Genomic DNA, 17131 nt, shown 5'->3' on the forward strand with positions numbered 1-17131 from the left:
ATCAATGGCCAGAGTGATGTTCCACCTCGGCCGGTGATAGCTTGAGTACACTGTCATGTAAGAAGTATAGAGTTCTAGCGCCAGCGGGCCGCAACAAACGGGAGGACGAGGAAGGCAGCACTTGCGGGTGACATGTGATTAGTTCCCCGATTGGGGACAGCGCAGAGCTGGGCTGATAATTAATTGGGGGGGGGGGGGCAGAACAGCGTTCGCGTGTCACAGGATTTGGGGGGGGGGGAGAAATACTGTTATATACCGTGGAACCACCATAAGTTACAAAAATACCGTGATAGCCGTTTTTGGTCATACCGCCCAGCTCTAAGCACTATACGAATTTAATTATGAATTTCGCATTGGAAAAAAAGTGAACGAATATGCAAAATTCGTCCGTATATTCACAAAATATCGCAAATTTGAATATGGCCCATGCCGCTCATCACTAAAAATGAATAATGAATAGCTGGTAAAAATTTACTTTTTTCTCTGTTCATAAGGAGATCAGGAAAAATGGAATGAATATATTTTGGCACTGCTTAGTAATAAACAGTGTGGAGGCCAAGTACTAACAACACAGTCCTATATAGATCCAGTATTGTCACCTGCATTGGGATAAAAGGTTGGATCTCCAGTACTTCCCGTCTCTATGGAATAACACATTGTTTAGGAGTGGACTTTGTGTCCCTGTCACCGTTTTTCTTCCTACTATAGAAACTGCTCCTCTCTTGGGCTGTAAAGTGAGGTTGGCTATAGAGCGGATTATTGTTATGAGCAGGTGGCTCCAGGGTGTCTATAGCAGTGTCTCCCAACCAGGGTGCCCCCAGCTGTTGCAAAATTACAACTCCCGGCATGCCCGGACAGCCGTTGGCTGTCCAGGCATGCTGGGAATTGTAATTTTGCAACAGCTGGGGGCACGCTGGTTTTGAGACACTGGTCTATAGGGATGGCAGTACAATAGGGTAATCCCCCTTAGATTATAAAAGGGCTCTTAAAGGGGCACTCCACTGGCAAACATTTTCTTTTAAATCAACTAGTGCCAGAAAGTTAAACAGATTTGTAAATTATTTCTATTAAAAAATCCCAATCCTTCCAGTGCTTATCAGCTGCTGTTTAATACACAGGAAGTTCTTTTCTTTTTGAATTTCCTTTCTGCCTGATTACAGTGCTCTCTGCTGACACCTCTGTCAATTTTAGGAACTGTCTAGAGTAGGAGCAAATCCCCATAGCAAACCTATCCTGCCCTGACAGTTCCTGACATGGTCAGAGGTGTCAGCAGAGAGCACTTGTGGTCAGGCAGAAAGGAAATTCAAAAAGAAAAGAACTTCCTCTGGAGCATACAGCAGCTTATAAGTATAAGTTATTTACAAATCTGTTTAACTTTTTCACACCAGTTGATTTAGAAGAAAATATTTTCCAGTGGAGTACCCCTTTAAGAAGCTGTGGTAGTTCTCTTGTGTTATCTGGATACTGCTCACCTGTCCTCTCTCACCTGTACACAGACAAAGGCAAACGGCTGCTCGCAGGGCAGAGCTTCGGTCTAATCACGTGAGCCGGCTTACAGTGTTTATTTACACCATGTCCCAGCTTTTGCTTGCATCACAGGCGAGGGCAATGTTTCGTAACATGAGGTAGGGTTATTTATTCTTAAGCAGCCTAAGGCACCTTGGTGAGCTGCATCATATGCCGGATTTCTGCTCATGTTCTACTGTAGCTGAGGATGAGATGTGTTGTTTCTTTGTCCAGTCTCTAGGACAGAACAGTTACATGTCGGATCGATCTGCACACAGATAATTCATATACTGAACAGATCACAGGTCATTTGGAGAAAGTTTAGATTTTTCACAATGTCTCATACAGGATGTTTGAGTAGAGTAGAAACAGAGCTCCATGTTGGTGCCCACATCCAAATGTCACCATGTTTGGATAGGTGGGCACCGTACAACTCCATCCTTCTGACTTTCCCTCTTAAAGGGGTACGTCACACCCCCTCCCATAGACTTGTATTGAGGGGGTGGGGAGTGACGTTACACGGGGGGGTAGTTGTGATGTCACGATACTTTGGCCCCATAGTCGCGAGGCGTCAGACTCTGAGCCTCCAGTGCTGGCGTGCCGCTCACACAGGTGGGTGTTGCATTAGAGATTGCGGGGTCCCCAGCGGCGGGACCCCCGCTATCAGACATCTTATCTTGTCCCCTATCCAAAGGATAGGTGATGTCTTACAATGTGACAGTGTGGATGTCTGCCTTCTCCTATGAAGGCCTCTGGTGGGGTGTTTCTCTGCACAAGTTCATTACCAGAGAAGAACAGAGGACCTTACTTTGGACATACTTGGTTATTCTGGTTGTGTGAGATATCAAAATATGGAAATAACCATTTTGGCATATGTGGTGACATGGGAGTTCTAGGAATACCTGATCACTTTGTGACGCCAGGGCACCGTTAGCATATATATGGTCCGAGGTGGACGCAGCTTCTCCTGGGCCAGACACGGGGAGTAAAGAAACACACCGATGTCGGGTTATGGATAACTGCCTTTTACTGAGCAGGGTGCAGATGTTATGACACGCCAACAGTATGAAGCAGAGTGGAGGCGATGCAGTGGAACCATTTGGGAGCCCTGTTGCCTTGCTGGGACTTATGGTGCCCCCATAGGCTTGCATTGAGGGGGCAGAGCGTGACATCACATGGGTGATCGCCAGTAATCAGACCCGGAGCGAACACGCTCTGGGGACTGATTATAACGGGGTGCTGCGTGCAAGATCATGGGGGTCCCCAGCGGCAGGACCCCCGCGATCAAGCATCTTATCCCCTATACTTTGGATAGGGGATAAGATTTCTTAGCGCCGGAGTACCCCTTTAAGGATCCTCATCTATTGATCAGTGTTTAGAATGGTTACTTAGAGCATCTTTTTTTCTGGAGGTTGCCCTGTCCTTCATTACCCAGACATCCCTTTGATTTAAATAGGAACTGTGTAATGATTCTTTTCCACTATGGGGGCACTGCAGGGAAATTGAACACTTCGGGGAGATTTATCAAAACCTGTCCAGAGGAAAAGTTGCCCAGTTGCCCATAGCAACCAATCAGATCGCTTCTTTAATTTTTAACAAGGCCTTTGCAAAATTTAAGAAGCAATCTGATTGGTTGCTATGGACAACTGGGCAACTCTTCCTCTGGACAGGTTTTGATAAATCTCCCCTTCATGATTTCTGCACTGACTACAGCTGATCACTGTGAATCCCAACACCTTCTTTATTCTTATTAACACTTTAGTGTTAATGGAGCTTTCTAGTAGTGATAGTCGCAAGCGAATTGTGCAAAATGGGATATAAGAAGACCAGAGGCGGATATGTGGATCCATATTACAGGCCTCAAATAAAACGTTGTAAAGGGAATGTTGGCCATCAGCAATATGATGTCAGAAACTGGAAGGTGCCCGGAGGTTCTCTGTAGTCGCTTACGTGCCGATTCATCAGTCTTCTATTGGTGTTTATCTCTTTATGACACATTTATAGTTATCAGCTAATGATGTTCTTTGTGTTCCTAAGAACCAAATATGTCGCTTTATGATCCTGGTAATAAATAGGGATTATCAGTCTAGCTTCCGTACTTTGCTTTTGCAATAAGCCATAGAAGGACGTGTTTATTTATTGTTTATCTTTATAAGTCTTTTCTCACGAATGGCCACTACCTTGGCCTATAATGCTGAATTCAGATTGTTTGGCCCTTGTGCGGTCAAGCTTGGGTTAGCTGTATGTCATGTAGATGCAGAGCTGTACCCTCCGCTGTGGCGGCACTTTACAATTACACATCCTAGCCTGGTCTCCTTTCTATTCTCCATTGTTTATGTCAGCTCTGTTGTCCCCTGTTGCCTGCCAAAATTTTGCAAAGAGGAAACCGATCTGGCCACTTTTAGTATTGGAGTGTGCTTAGCTTGCAGCGCAGGTCACCGTGGCCTCTTCTTCCTGGGCTACTCACCCATTGCCTGTTATGAATAAGATACCTGTTTAGCTTATAAAGACTTTTCTCAGTTCAATATGGACGTAAGTTACTCATTCCGAGAATACTAGAATCCAGCATGGGCCCTTGAAATAAATATACATAATATATATGTAGGTATAGAATTGTTTATAAAATTAGAATGCATTTGTTGTGGGTCAAAATATATATATACAGTGATCCCTCAACTTACAATGACCTCAACATACAATAGTTTCAACATACAATGGTCTTTTCTGGACCATTGTAACTTGAAACCAGACTCAACATACAATGCTACTGACAGTCCAGATCTGTGAAACGTGTCAATGGCTGGAAGAACCGACCAATCGTAAAACACCTGTATTCCTAAAGTGTATGCACTGACTGGTGTCTGGTAGCGCCCCCTACAGTTCAGGGAGGTATTACATGTTCTGTACTCGTTCTGTGCCAGGGTTAGCTGCTCTTTTAGACATCAGGTGGGGGCGGCTCCATTTTACTTTTTTTTTATTTATTTTTTTAAAGGACATTGCGTGTTCTGTACAGGACCCCGAAGAAGCTTCTGTCCTCTACATAGACCAGTGTTTCACAAAGAGGGTGCCTCCAGCTGTTGCAAAATGACAACTCCCAGCAAGCTCGGACAGCCGTTGGCTGTCCGGGCATGCTGGGAGTTGTCGTTTTGCAACAGCTGGAGGCACCCTGGTTGGGAAACACTGAAACAGACAGTGATTTACAGCTCCCAGCAGATCTTTCTTACTTTTATATGTAAGGATTTGCTATATCTGTATTAGTTATCTACTTATTTCTCTTTAATCCTCACTTTTTCCTATTTTTTGGATGACATTTTGGTGGCTTCAGAACCAATTACCAGGTTTCCATAGAGTTCTGGTCTCAACATACAATGGTTTCAACATACAATGGTCGTCCTGGAACCAATTAATATTGTAACTTGAGGGACCACTGTGTGTGTATATATATATATATATATATATATATATATATATATATGTGTGTATGTATATATATATATATGTATGTGTGTATGTATATATATATATATATATATATATATATATATATATATATGTGTGTATGTGTATATATATATATTTTTTTTTTTCTTTTCAATGGTCAAGATGAAGATTTTTGTTGTGGGTGGAGCTATATATATATAGAAGGATGTAAGACAGCACCGGGGATCGACCTCTGTGCAGGTGATTATCTAGCCTTCCAGCCCAAATTCAAGATAGAAAGAGACCAAAAAAGCTCAGCACCAGTCAGACCAAGGATCATGGGGAAAGCTGGAAATCTTTATATCCCCTTCTCAAATGCAACGTTACGACAGCAATAGCCTTGATAAAGGCTATTGCTGCCAAAACGTTGCATTTATGAAAGGGGATAATAAAGATTTCCAGCTTTCCCCATGATCCTTGGTCTGACTGGTGCTGAGCTTTTTTGGACTTATATATATATCTCCACCCACAACAAAAATTGTCTAATTTTATTGGAAATTCTAAGAATGTAATAAAACAACAAACTATAATATAAGTTATTGGAATCGACTTTTTGGAATCGATGTTTTAGTTGGAATCGACCTGAGAGGTGTGCAGCTGCGGTGACTAGACCCGGAAGTGAAGACCAGAGCGGCTGTGTAGCTTGGCCATCTTTTTCGTAGTAAGTGCTGAAGTTGTGCTTGCGCAGTAACAATGCAGGGCAGCCGTGCCAAACTTTACTGTGCAAGCGTGAAATTATACAGAGAGATCTAACTACGTCACTGAAAGAGAGGTCTATAAATATTTATAGGCAGGCGTAGTTATAATAGCTGGCTGGTGGGTGTAGCGGTGCACTTAGGGACAAGTTAACACCCCCAGTACACCAAACAATGTAATTGCATATTTATTAATCTTTCATAAAAACAGTACAACAGATCGAAATAAAGAAATAAGGTGATATCATGATCAATGTCACCAGGGCTAGTACTCGACTCCATCAGGTTAGTACTGGCTACGCTGGTGATAGGTCTCCTTTAAAGAAGGGAAGTAGCACCATCAATGATGACAGGATTGAGGGGTTGCCCCAAGCTGCTGTTCTATGCTGTTCTATGCCCATGCTGGCCACCAATCCTAGTGCCATGCATGCCAACTGTGTATTAGGGAATAGCATAACTAACAAGTCCTTAAAGGGGTACTCCGGTGGAAAACAATGCTCTCTGCTGACACCTCTGTCCATGTGAGGAACTGTCCCGAGCAGGAGAGGTTTGATAAGGGGATTTGCTCCGTTCCTGACTTTGACAGAGGTGTCAGCAGAGAGCACTGTGGTCAGACAGAAAAGACTACATGACTTCCTCTGGAGCATACAGCAGCTGATAAGTACTGGAAGAATAAAGATTTTTTTTTATAGAAGTAAGTTACAAATCTGTTTAACAGTTGATTTAAGAATATATGTTTTCCACCGGAGTACCCCTTTTCTTTCTTTTTTTCTTTTTATTATTTTTTTTAATCAACTGGTGCCAGAAAGTTAAACAGATTTGTAAATGACTTCTATTAAAAAATCTTAATCCTTCCAGTACTTATTAGCTGCTGAACTACAGAGTAAATTATTTTCCTTTTTGGAACACAGTGCTCTCTGCTGACATTATGACCACAGTGCTCTCTGCTGACATCTCTGTCCATTTTTAGGAACTGTCCAGAGCAGCATATGTTTGCTATGGGGATTTTCTCCTACTCTGACAGTTCTTAAAATGGACAGAGGTGTCAGCAGAGAGCACTGTGCTCGTGATGTCAGCAAAGAGCTCTGTGTTACAAAAAGAAAGGAATTTCCTCAGTAGTATTCAGCAGCTAATAAGTACTGGAAGGATTAATATTTTTTCATAGAAGCAATTTACAAATCTGTTTTAACTTTCTGTCACCAGTTGATTTAAAAAAAAAAAGAAAAGGGGTACTCCGGTGGAAAACATATATTCTTAAATCAACTGATATTCATATATTCTTAAATCATAAAAAAAGTTTTCCACCGGAGTACCCCTTTAAAGCAGTGGCCTCAAACTGTGGCCCTCCAGATGTTGCAAAATTTCAACTCCCAGCATGCCCGGATGTTGCAAAACTTCAACTCCCAGCATGCCCGGACAGCCGTTGGCTGTCCGGGCATGCTGGGAGTTGAAGTTTTGCAACATCTGGAGGGCCACAGTTTGAGACCACTGTGTTAAAGGGAGCGTTTTGTAAGATTATATAAGTAAATTGCTGGTTATGGCTCCATTGCAGCTCTTCGCTGTGCCATCTGCTCTGCACTGCTTCGGTGTCGTATTTGCTTCACCTTCCAGCATTGTCTATTTGAATATTCCGTTGGCGGCGGCGGCGGCGGCGCTGAGCTCCAGGACGTGTCTGTTCTGCTTTCCATACGGTGTCAGTTGAGCTCAGGTCATTGGTTAGAATGATCACTCTCGGGCTGTTGCTGAGGAGGTTATTTTAGTATGTCAGTGCTTCAGTGTCTTTTCTCCGAGTTGCGGGCGGTCTGCCAACATGTTAGGCCCCGGGGCGGTTAAACGAATCTCTGTGCTGGTGTTGGCCTCCTGTTACCCGGGTTGCCTTTTTTTTTTCAGCTGTTTTTTTCATTTCCCTGTAAGTCAAAGAAGAGGAAGGGACGTCTTGCTTTGTTTCTACTTTAAACCAACAAGGAAGCTGACGTCTTTGAGCTTCAGCCTAATGTTCGTGTTTTTAACTCATTCCTGTGTTCGTGTATCAGGACGTTTCTTGGTTTCTTTTTACTTCAATGTTTACTTACTGCTCTGGCGAGAACTTTTAAATAGCTTTTGAATCTTCTTTTTCTATAAGTAAAAACAAACACATTTCTGGCAAGACATAGAATAGCTGGATGACATTATAGCTAGAGAAGTACTTACAGGTGCGTTCATGTTCCCCCAGTTTTGCACGTCAATCGCTGTGTGTCGCTTTCGTACCCTTCTATCGTGTCGTCTATCTCTGGAAGGATACGTAGCTGATCTTTTGATGGCTTATTCATAGCACTGTGATCACTGGGAGTCCGACTCCTGAAACCCCATGATCAGCTGAACAAAAGAGCTCAAAGCATTTGGTAGATCATTGTGGCCCGTCTTTGTTTTTACAGATATACATTCATACATGCAGTTGATCCTGGGACTACAGCTGTTTCTGCCCTGAAGTGCCGTGACTTCTTTATTTTGTTGGTTTTGGGGGTCTCAGGGGTTGTGCCACCACTGATCACAAATTGATGGCCTCTCTTCAGGACACGTGACACTATCTGCCCTTCTTCTTTACTGTAAAAGCAGTGAGACTATAGAACCCTCTGCCAGAGGAAGTGGTCATGGTGAACACAATAAAGGTAGGGTCACACGTAACGGACCTGCAGCGCATTTTGTGCCCCCAGCTGTTGCCACCCCCTTCCCTCGCCCCGCTCCTGCTTGCAGCGGCAATCCGCTGCCACACAGGGGACCTGCGAGTCGCCGAGTTTAGTCTGAGTACGCTGCAGTACATGAGCAGTGCACTCAGACATCACGGCTGCTCCGCGGTGTCAGAGTGCACTCGGCAACTCGTAGGCCCCCTGTGTGGCTGCTCGCTCTTTTTTGTGTTGTCTACAGTGCTCTCTGCTGACACCTGATGCCCATAGCAAATTTATGCTGCTCTGGCCAGTTCCTGACAGGGACAGAGGTGTCAGCAGAGATCAGTGTGGACAAGACAAAAAAGAAATTCAAAAAGTAAAGAATTTCCTCTGTAGCATACAGCTGCTAAAAAGTAACAAAAGGATTAAGATTTTTTTAATAGAAGTAATTTACAAATCTGTTTAACTTACTGGCACCAGTTCATCTAAAAAAAAAAAAAAAGTTTTCCACCGGAGTACCCCTTTAAAGGAAATGTCTTGTAGAGAAAAACTCTATCTCCTGTATGGAGCCCCGGCTCTCCTCCACAGCAGTGCATCACGACCCCCGCCCGAAGCAGGGGGCGCCATGCCCACTCTATATAGGGCGAGCTGAAGATAGCCGAATGGCTTTCGCATAGAGCTATATGGGAGAGGAGAGCCGGGGTTCCATACAGGAGATTGCGGGGGGGCCCCAGCACTCAGGATATATATTTTTTTTTTCATGAGACTTCTCCTTTAAGAACTATATAACATCTAAAGAGCAATTGGTGTTTGAGGAAGGTTTGCATACCTAGGACTGAAACATCACATATTTTTATTAAAGGGGTTCTCCACCATAAGGTGATCTTAGTACGTACCTGGCAGAAAGTAATGGACATGCTTAGGAAGGATCTGTGCTTGTCTTGGGGCTAAATGGCTATGTCATGAGATTACCATAACACTGTGGCTAGCTTTTTGTGAACTTGTATTTACTGTTTGACTTGTGATTTTTGACTACAAATCCCACAATGCCATTTTCCTCCCTCCCACACATCAGCTACCCCACCCATTGAAACAAAAGACCTGTGGTTTTCAATCAGGGTGCCTACAGCTGTTGCATTAGTTGCAGATTTATCCCCCCACCCATTGAAGCAGACAGGCTCCCTGTCATCAGCTGACTAGTGAGTCAGGTCTCGGCCGCATTGCAAGCTGGGAAAAACCCGAGACAACAGTAATTTTGTATGCTGGTGTAAAAAAATAGTGGGGTGAAAATCACAGAAGAATTGTGAGAAAACCGTCACACACAGGTACAGACACTATATTATGAACTACACTAACTTTACAGCCCCTGTAGCATAGTCAAATAAAAAAAATTCCTGGAATACCCCTTTAACACAAAAATTTACATAATATCACCTACATAGATGTAAAAAAAAATGTGGAGTCTTGTCTTTTTTTTTGCAATAGAGGAAGAGTATGTCTACTCCTGCACCCTCTCACACAGCGGGGTACGGAACCTGACCACCTGTCCTACGTGTAGGTCATCGATATGTAATCCTGAGAAATCAACTTTAATACACTTTAAATTATATTTACCCTAACATCTATAGTGTGTAGTAAATATTATCCATCATTTCCTTTGTCTCTACTATCAGAGATCCCACTACAAGTCTCAGCATTCTGCCAGTTCGACACTACATATACTTTAAAGGGTACCTCTCATCAAAAAAACTTTTGATATATTATAGATTAATGTATGCAGAATAACTTTACAATTGCATGTTATTAAAAAATATGCTTCTTTCTATTTAATTTTCCACTTTGAAGAAATGACCACTAGGGGTCTCCCTACCAGTCCTGGCAGCAAGCATTTCAGACTCATGCTGGAGTCCTAAACACTACGTGCTGCCAGTCTGCTTTTTTCACAAAGGAGAACACTCAGAGCTGCCCGCCTGCTTTGTTCACAGCCTGTTTGGGCTGGCAGCTCAGGCTGGCAGCTCTGAGTGTTTAGGACTCCAGCATGAGTCAGAAATGCTTGCTGACAGGACTGATCGGGAAAAATACAATAGAAAGAAGCATATTTTTCATTAACATGCTATTGGAAAGTTATTCAACATTCATTAATCTAAAATATATCAAAAGTTTATTTGATGAGAGGTACCCTTTAAGACAGTGTTCCCCAACCAGTGTGCCTCCAGCTGTTGCAAAACTACGACTCCCAGCATGCCTGGACAGCCAACGGCTGTCCGGGCATGCTGGGAGTTGTAGTTTTGCAACAGCTGGAGGCACACTGGTTGGGAAACACCGCTTTAAGATATCCCACACAGGTTGTCACCTAGTTTCTGTAGATTCCTGAAAATGAGCAAAATTTGCTCAAATGTTGTCTCTTTTTTGCAGTACACAACACAGTGTTACTCCTTCTTGTGGCTGTGTTTGGAACTGCACCTTAACCCAACTTCTTTCATTGTTCATAGTATGGTGTTCCAGTATTTCGAATATGTTTTGCTAACATGAACGTTGTGCTTCAGCGCTCTGTGAAGTGTGAAGACTGTTATAACCTCAGGGTATGAGACATACAGTACAGAGACAGAGAGGCGCAGATGTTTGATGTGTGCTGGCTGCAGACTCACATTATTGGCATGCTGTATGTGAGGTCCTTTGTTAGTCGACAATACCACTTTTTATCTTTTTAAGATATGGTCCCAGCATTTATCAGACTCCTGAAACGCGTCTCTGTACTGAACAGAAAAGAGTAGAACGTGTACCTGAACTATCAATGAACTGTATCTGAAGAGGACTTATCAGCTCTTCAATCTTCACTTTCCATGTGTGAATTGTTCAGGTATTTCCAGTAAATGCACCTTGTCTCGGTTCTTTTTTTTTCCATTATAAAGAGTTCAGTTACTTTCTTGAACTGTTTTCATAGTGCAGTTGTTATTTACAGGAGTTAAGTCACAGATACCATCTAAGGCCCCTTTCACACTACAGGTATCATCCTGCTTTGTTATTGCCGTTATTTTACAATAACGGATGAAAAAAAACCTGGATGCCATAACTGATGACCATCGTCCGTTATTTTAAATGTTTTTTTTCTCAAGAACCTGATGATGTTCATCCGTTATCACCAGATACATCCATTTTTTTAAATCAGGTTTTTAACCCTTTTTTTTTTTGTAAAGCTGTACTGAGCATGCTCAGTACAACAAACGGATGTTAAAAAAACCTGACAATAACTGATGATAACGGATGTTAAAAATAACTGACATTAGTAAAAACGGACATGCCTGATGCAAAAGGATGTTCAAAGAACCCCATTGACATGAATGGGATTTTTTGCCGGACATTTTAAGGACTTTTTGCCGGGAGTAATAACTGAGGTTTTATACAGGGTGATACCTGTAGTGTGAAAGGGGCCTTACCTACAATATGTATTCGGGTTAATGGGAGTCAGAAATCCACCTACTGTTTCATTTCTAGTGTTTTTTACTCAGTCCTCATTAGTCAATCCATGGTTAATGCTAAGGTCTGACTAGCAAATAAATACCACCACACAGCACCCATATTACCCCCAGCAGCACTAACCATATGTGACCATACAGGACAAGATACCTCCCCATACAGCACAAGATACCTCCCCACCAGTGGCAAAAAAATACCATTGTGCAACACCACATGCAGAAGTATTGAACCCTCCCCCTCTAGCAGTAGTATTGCCCCCGTTCCTTCCCCTATCCCATTGTCAGCAGTATTTCCCTATTCACTCCACTCTCCCAATGGCAGCAGTATTGCCCCTTCTATGCCACCCCCACTGGCAGTGCAGTATTACCCCTTTCTCACCCCTACCAGACTGATAAAACTACTCAGTGAAGTATAAACGTATTCTGTAGCTTCCAGAAGTGTTCGGAAAGATGATTTCATATTTTCCTGGTCATAGACTTCCTGTTACTAGTGAGAGAAAACACAATATCCATTGTACTTCTACTGACACTGCTGATAGCAATGAACAATAGTTTACATGCCATTGTGTAGCAAGAATTAATTTAGTATCTGAAATGTAACATTTGGGTGTGAGTATGTTTACATAGGAGGATGCTGTAGGCTTATAGTAGCTCTTTTGTCTTAAAAGGGTACCTATCCTTTTTACAAACTTCTAACATGACATTTCAGAAGTTTTGATCTGTGGGGTTCCAGGTGCTCACACCCCCACCAGTCACTAAAATAATTGGGCATAAGGGCTCGGCTAAGCTTTATGCCCCATTGTTTCTGCTCGGCTCTCTTTGGAAAGCTGAACATGTAATGTATGGATTCATAGCACTTCTGCCCCTCTATTTTAGTAGTGTTGCTCGTGAATATTCGCAATGCGAATTTTGTTCGCGAATATAGCACTATATATTCGTAATTACGAATATTGTTTTTTTAAATATATTTTTATATATATATATTTTTCACAGTACACATCACAGTGATCACCCCTCTCTGCTTCCAGCTTGTGAGGTGTAAAGAAGGCTCTAATACTACTGTGTGAGACTGGCGTGCGAATTTTCGCATATGCGAAAATTTGCATATGCTAATTTCCGCTTCTACTAATTTTGGTTTATGCTAATTTTTGCATATGCTAATTTTCGCATACGTGAATTTTCGCATATGCGAAAATAAAACACGAATATGCGAATTTAGTGAATATATGACGAATATTCGTCCATATATTCGCGAAATATCACGAATTCGAATATGGCCTATGCCGCTCAACACTATATTTTAGCTGTTGTGCGGGTCTCAACACCTGGACCCTAACATAACAATACTTCTGTCATATCACTCTGCAAAACCATGTTGTTGTTTTTTTAGATTTTGTAGGCCCCAAAATCTACACCCCCTAAGGATATGCTGTCTCCTACTGTGGTGGGGAAAGCATTTGTGAACAGAGTTTTAGACTGACAATTAACAATAAATACATTTCTTAATAATGTTGGAAGGATTAAGCAGTTGAATGTTATGTCCTATCTCTACAATGCCTTATAAGCCACTTCCAGAGTTCTCTCCTTGTATTTCCCTGTTAAAAACACAGACACTCTCAGCTAAGATCATAGAGCATGTATGTTTATTGGAGAGAAATGCTGCTTATGGCCACCCTTACTGCTTGACTAAACCTCAGGTGAAATGAAGGCACATTTTTATACAGATCTGTGATAGGGCGCACATAGAGGTGCATAGGGTCTTGCAATACCTCAGTACAGTGGTCCCTCAACATACGATGGTAATCTGGACCATCGTTTGTTGAAACCATCGCATGTTGAGGAATCCGTGCAGTGTAAAGTATAGGACAGTGGTCTACAACCTGCGGACCTCCAGATGTTGCAAAACTACAACACCCAGCATGCCCGGACAGCCGTTGGCTGTCCGGGCATGCTGAGTGTTGTAGTTTTGCAACATCTGGAGGTCCAAAGTTTGTAGACCACTGTTAGAGGAAGTTGTACTCACCTGTCCCCGCCGCTCTGGACAGTCACCGCTCGTCATCGCTGCCCGGGATGTCGCCGTCCATCGCTGTCGCCGCGTCCCTGAGGTGTCCCCGACGCTCCGGCAAGGCCTCTGCTTCCCCGGCATCCTCGGTGTCCGTCGCCGCCATTACGTCGCTACGCACGCCGCTCCTATTGGATGACGGGACGGCGTGCGCAGCGACGTGATGACGAAAATGGAGAGCGCCGACGATGCAGGGGATCCCGAAGAGGACGTGCCAGAGCCCCGAGGACAGGTAAGTGATCGTCAGCGGACCACACAGGGCACCGTAAATGGCTATCCGGTGGCAGCTGAAGCAGTCAGCGCTGCCGGATAGCCGTTTATGCGATGGCCCCGACATACAAAAGCATTGTATGTTGATGCTGCCTCTGAGAGGCCATCGCATGTTGAAATTATCGTATGTCGGGGCCATCGTAGGTCGAGGGGTCACTGTATAGCTCTGATGAAGCATGCCACATTTTGTGTAGTTCCATAGTAGAAAGATACATTGGACTCCATGTGCTGCCATATAGCCCCCAAGATGCATCTCTGCCCTGTGAATGAGGTCGTACCTTATGTTTTCTTTTCTATTCACATCTAAAGCTAAATTTTATCTGGGCTGCTTTTTATACTTTGTATTTATGACTTACCCCCGGACTCTCCCCATAACACCCACTTTTGGGTTGGGTTTCCCAAACTGTCAAAGCAAAATGAGGACTGTTATAAATATTACATATGAGTGGAAAATAATCTCTTGAAGTGAGTTAAAATGGCTAAAATAAAAATTTGAGAACAAACTATAGAAGCGATGACTACATCGTATTATACTATGCTACCCAATAATAAGTCCTATATGACCAAGTCATTGTTCCCTGAAGATAAATGATGAGATGCTGCTGCTGCCGCACATTGTTGTTGGGAACAAAGAGATAACAGAACTTGTTGAAATAAATGTGCTGCCCTCTGTTGTATTTGTGTAAAGATTCACAGGAACCTGCAGACTTCCATCTTTTGTGCCAACTTATCTTTCTAACAATTCGTGCATGCACCACTCAGATAACAAAGGCCATCAAGTCATAGGATGATAACACTTCTTATATGTGGACAGTGGTTATGGGCTAAAAGCCCCATAGACGTGTGGCTAAGTCTACCATTTTCAGTGGGACCAGCCACACATCTAATGTGTATGGGGGACATGCTGATTCTCATGTGGCAATGTCTTCATGTAACATTATATCATTATTTCCTTCTTGTTATTAGTGTCCTCTAAAATATCTGCATCCGACTCGCCAGCATTATGATTTCTAGTACTTTGATCTATCGTACCGTGGAATGTGAACAAAAACCATGGATGAAACCCTTAACAAAATGTCACAGAGCAGGTGTGGACATAGCCTTTCATACATAACAGCAGCCACATTATTATTATTATAATTTTTTTTTTTTTTTTTTGGGGGGGGGGAGGGGTGTTCCTTGGACAACCCCTCTAAAGACCTCTCTTGGTCACCAGCTAGGGGTGTGTCTTTACACTTTCTGACACTGTCAGCTTTGGTTGGATAGTCTCAGAGAGTGTAGGGATACACCCCCAACTGCTAACACCCGATTGGCTATTTAGTTATACATTTCTAGTAAGAATATTGTAGGAGCGGCACAACACATACAAGAAAAGATGATCCAGAATTGTCATTTTATGGGGAATATAACGATTTACTAAAACAGAAAGGTCACGGGAGGTGACAGCTCCTTTTTAAGTTCATGTGCTTAAAAAGCCTGTATTAACAAAGCTGCATTCATGTTAATTCATGAGGCAACGGAGGGAGTCTTTTTGTTGTGCTACATTTGAAACATGTAACTTGAAACATTGAACAAAAGCCAATTTGTTCCATATTTTTACATATTTTTTTGCTTTAACTTATATATTTTCCTTAGGGCTCATGTACACACTGTTGATTTGTCAGTCCATTCTTTTAAATGGGCTCTGTCAAAATCAAAAACTTTTATATGTTGTACATCTTTGCAAAACATTAACCTTTCCTTTTTATAGAAATCATGGCTTACGAAAAAGACCACTAGGGGTCCCTGTGTAATCCACAACATAATCCTGTCTGGCTGCAGCATCTTCTGGACTTTGTCTCGGCTGAAGCACAGGCATGGACAAAGTCCAGGAAGTGAGGGAGGACTCGCACTCCTCTGGGCTCTCTCCTGTTCAATCAGGCTGCAGCATGAAAAGAGGAAGGAGAGGAGGTTACAGATCAGCCTGCAGTGATTGGATGAAGAGACCCACCACAGCACAGCGGACTCAGGGAGGAATATGAGTCATGCAGTGTGAGGATAGGCCCTCTTCAAAGCATAGGATGAAAAACCAAGTGAGCAACAGATTGAAGGTATTTGTAAGAGAAATATAGGTGATAGACACATACAAATTACATGTACGTGATCAGGATTAGGTATTGAGTAATATGTAACATGTTTTGTGCAATATGACAGGTACTCTTTTAAATCCAAAACAAGGGATACATCCAGGCATGCTGCGTGTGTGTGTAGTTGATTTGGCTGTAAATTACATATATATGGTAAGTGAACTAAGATAAGGTTGAACATGTGTGTTTTTTTAGCTAAAGAACTTAAAGGGAACCTGTCATCAGAATCACCCGCACTAAACCTGTTACACAGGCTTGTAGTGCGGGTAATCCTGATTAAAACGCTTCTTACCTGGTTAAAAATGGTTCAGCGCTTCTTCAGATATCTTTATTTTTAGTTTTCTGTTATTCCCTGGCTTGGGACTCAGTGGGAGGTGTTATCATCTCGGACTCGGCTACACGTCATTCTAGCTGGGCGGAGCTGCCGCCCGGCTCATGAATATTCATGAACTTATCCTCGTGGTCTAACTCCTTTCTCTAGGTCTGGTGCATGAGGATAAGTTCATGAATATTCATGAGCCGGGCGGCAGCTCCGCCCAGCTAGAATGACGTGTAGCCGAGTCCCAGATGATAACACCTCCCACTGAGTCCCAAGCCAGGGAATAACAGAAAACTAAAAATAAAGATATCTGAAGAAGCGCTGAACCATTTTTAACCAGGTGAGAAGCGTTTTAATCAGGATCACCCGCACTACAAGCCTGTGTAACAGGTTTAGTGCGGGTGATTCTGATGACAGATTTCCTTTAAAGAGGTTTCCCCGTTCCTGATTTAAAAATAATTGGGAATGGGTTGCAAAAAAAAAAAAAAATAAGAAATGAGGCCAGTGATTGGCTGCAATATCACATGATCAATGTAATATCTATGTAATAAA

General features: G+C 42.7%; 1 protein-coding gene across 7 annotated transcripts in view; it reads left to right on the forward strand.

Moving 5' to 3' along the window:
* The window catches only part of KLHL24 (kelch like family member 24), a 72494-nt gene that overhangs the window by 4169 nt on the left and 51194 nt on the right, over positions 1-17131 (forward strand). Inside the window, exons 2-4 of one of the 7 annotated variants that reach the window (XM_056564598.1) lie at positions 11039-11186; positions 15885-16224; positions 16328-16413. The exons of 3 other annotated variants lie outside the window; for them this stretch is intronic. The gene's annotated coding sequence lies outside the window, so the exon portion shown is untranslated. Of the gene's footprint in view, positions 1-1603; positions 1626-11038; positions 11187-15884; positions 16225-16327; positions 16414-17131 lie in introns of those variants that run through there. 3 more of the 7 variants (XM_056564601.1, XM_056564602.1, XM_056564603.1) reach the window with 3 other exon arrangements.

The sequence above is a fragment of the Hyla sarda genome, chromosome 3 (genome assembly GCF_029499605.1).
Source record: "Hyla sarda isolate aHylSar1 chromosome 3, aHylSar1.hap1, whole genome shotgun sequence".
Taxonomy (NCBI): domain Eukaryota; kingdom Metazoa; phylum Chordata; class Amphibia; order Anura; family Hylidae; genus Hyla; species Hyla sarda.